This window comes from Ruditapes philippinarum, unplaced genomic scaffold (genome assembly GCF_026571515.1).
Source record: "Ruditapes philippinarum isolate M1 unplaced genomic scaffold, ASM2657151v2 ctg1237_1_1_1_1, whole genome shotgun sequence".
Lineage (NCBI taxonomy): Eukaryota > Metazoa > Mollusca > Bivalvia > Venerida > Veneridae > Ruditapes > Ruditapes philippinarum.
The window spans coordinates 50,927-54,744 of NW_026856058.1; positions in this window are offsets into that span (position 1 = coordinate 50,927).

A 3,818-nucleotide genomic window follows, 5' to 3' on the forward strand; every position below is an offset into this window, starting at 1 on the left:
CAACAAATTGTAAAACAATTTAGGATATACGTTATTTTTTGCATAAAAAATAGAGTAGCTTACTGCAGTAAATCTTTCCTTGCCAGCATGTTCGTCTCGTTTGCCAAGCAATTATTCTATTGACTGAAACTTTTGTCAAGTTATAGGCTATCATCGTTGCTAAACTCTTAACCTCCTTAATGTTTGTAGTGGATTTGCCAAGCTTTGAATTTAATTAGTACAATCAATTTTCAGTTTAAAGGTAATCCATACAATACAAAATAGACCTGGTCACACTTAAGTACGATTTTAGCATTCGGATGGACCATTCCTTAAAAGTACCTCAAGCATGTTGAACTGAGGAAACGGGATGGTAAGATACATATGCCTGCACGAGTCTGATATATCTACTTCGTACACTTGATTATGCAGAAAATCGCAAATGACTTTAACAGTGTAATTGTCGTTATATATTATAATCAGTTAACATTATTTTATACTGGGTGAATGTTACCATATTTAATTCTTTTTTTCCTGCAAAACTATTTTACTGGCTGAATCCGAAATATTTTTAATGGCCAATTAATTTTTTGAACATGAATTCCTGGCAATGGCATATCGTATATGTATTAAAGATTAAGGCTTTTCTATCGGCAGAAAATGGGTTTAGTCTCGGCCTCTTTGAATCCTGAGTAAAGTTTCACCGCCATTTTTTTAGATGCATTGTGTGATGTCATTTGTATACAATGACTAATTCAAATGAGGTTTAAAATGGAATCGGTACCGACTTATGAACTGATGGTATAAAAATCCGTCTTATCTTTCGTTTAATATATCAGTACAAATGGCGCTTTATCAACATAAACCAAAGGTTATAGCATATCAAAATAGGAATCATTTTTACTGAAAGACGTATGATATAATCAATTGGAATCTCGAATTCTTTGTGACGATTGCTATGGCAAGCTACTCAACACTTTTCACATCTACAAGAAAAAGTTACTGTTGCAGTCTCGTCATGTTACAAAAAATTGCGTTTATGAAAGCTAACTATGATGATGATTTTTTTTCATCACACTGTATCAGTCGTTTGAATGCATTGACTCATACCATTTTATTTCATTGAAAATATTTAAACAAAATGTGCTTTTGTGTAATTAGAAATTTGAAAATACTTCCTAAAATCACGGATTTATTGTCAGTAAGATCCGTGCTAATATGTGTTTATTTTATTTACTTACATTTTTGGTGCATGTGTTCATGGAAATGCTTTGAAATAAACATTTATTTTGTATTTATTTTTTGTATTGTTTTTATTGAATAGACAAGGTTATCTCCATGCTTAATGCATATCATTTAAATGCCTGTATATCAGATTTGTATCATACACTGGAATAATACAACATTTCACGTGGTGCGTCAGAAAGATAAGAACATTTGGGTCATGTAAAAATTATGAATTATGAACATATTTCTGATGAATATTTCAACAGACTGGTAAGCTGCGACAAATGTTTAAAATAAGTTGCCTGTGGGCGGACAGACATCTAATGGAGAATCAATGTCAGCCTAGATGTCATTGATATAATGAAGAACAACAATTCCTTAAAATGTAAGTTGGAGGCTAGAACATGTTCAAGGCTAAAGCAAATGAGAGTGTGGGTTTCCATACCACGCGGTCTAATTTAGACTCACAATTAACTAAAAACTATATACTTTAACATCTGTTCGAATGATTTGTGTGTAATTCAAGGAATGCATAGAGCATATATTCCCATCAAATATTTAGTCACAAAAATGTTTGTAAAGTAAAACAAAATGATCTTCAAATTGTCCCCAATAATATCATAAACCAAAAAACAGGCAAGTTACCATAATGGAATTCAAGAGGAACATTTAATTTTAGATTCAAAACAATAATTACATTGTTACACCAGTAAATATTTCTCATTGTTTTTGACACAAGTTTTAGTGAATAAGATACCGACATCAGATTGTTAACGAAACCGATCATTCGCTTAACACATTCGTCTATCGCATCCAATATAGAAAAGATAAACCCTCAGTTACTAAATGTTTCACTTAATTACAAATTGTAATCAAACTCAACATTTTTACAATCAAAGAATTGGTAGTAGAACGTTTTAGATATTTTACTTAAATTGTCAAATAACTTAAGAACAGTGTATATCTTTTTGAACACAAAATCAAATCATGTTCTGACATTGATATGAAATGAGATGTCCGTGGCCGTTAAGGTAATTTGACTTTTAACCTATTGCCTCTCATCGCTGTAGGTTCGAGTCTGAAAGTAATATAAATAATATAACACGTAATCGTTGCATAGTGATTCAATAACCGTCGGTCTCGCACGCGCTCTTTTACCTTTTGTTATTTATGTCAAAGTTCTTGTGTTTTTTGTATCTTCAAAGTTGCCAAATGCAGATTTAGTTTGTAAGATGAAGTTATTACCAAAAAAACATCACCTTACATTTTTAAACAATAAAAATTATGAAATATTAGTCTCAATGTCTTAATCAATACACGACAATACAAATGTACATAAAAAATGGATGCCCCAAAATGCCCAAACTTTACTACTTAAAGTATCTGTAAATCATTCATCATTCATGTAAGATATTCATATTCACACATTGTGCCTAAGTTACCGTTTGTGTTCGTATGAGTGGTAACGAAACATGTTGTCTTTAACATTTTGCTTGAGTTACAATTTGTGTTCGTATATGGGGTAACAAAACCTGTGATCTTTAATATTGTCATAAGTAACTGTTTGTGTCCGTAAGAAATGTAACGACATTATGTTATAGTTAACATTTTTCTATTAGTAAGCGTTGGTGTCCGTATGGGAATAACGACTCACGTGATCTTAACACAGTGCATTCAGTAACCATTGGTGTGAGAATGAGAGGTAACGAAAAATGTGATTTTTATCATTGTACTTTAGTACCAATTGGTGTTAGTTTGATAGGTTACCTTGATAGGCAAAGATAGATTTTGTAACACATTATACATGTATTTGCATTGTGCACCAGTAACCATTTGCGTCGCACGCACTCTTTTACCTTGTGTTTTAATCCCCATTGGTGTTGTTCTGAATGCTTCAGGATACAACTTTTGTAATTTATTTAAAAGTTTATATTTTTCTTAAGCTTCATCCTCATAAGTGTCAAATGAAAATTTTTAAGAGTAAGTTAATACCGTGGAAACTTTACGTTACATTTTAAACAATAAAAATGTGCAATATAAGTCTCAATGTCTTAACCCATTACTTCATAAAGCGTTTTTCACGCCTTTTCACCCCTCCCTTTTAAGGCCTCAAATAATGAAAAAATGCCCTATTTAGACCTCAAACATTTGTTTTTGTTTGAAAAATGGTGTTAAAAAAGTGATCACTTTTTCGGTGCTATCTCCTATCAAATAGATACATCAAGGGGGTGCCAGAGCGGGATGTGCCACCTTCTGTTTGGACTTGTGATTGGCAAAAAGTGACCTCAGATCGACCTTAAGGTAACGTGTAACCAACGCTGAAAAGCTTTTGACTCTATCTTAATCCATTGAGAAGTTTCAGCACTTTAAAATCAGTTTTCATGGAAAAATCAACGCAAAATATTGATTTTTGGCAATTTTGAGATGTCCCCTCGTTGCCATGGTAACAGAAAATTTAAGATTGAGTATGCGGTTACAAAGGATATGGTACAATCAACATTCTTGCGAAATTTGAACAGTATTTAAGCCTTTTTATAGTTTCATAGCAATTTGAACTTGTAACAGGAAGCTTTTCAATGAACACAGCCATTTTCCCCAAATGCTCATGAAGT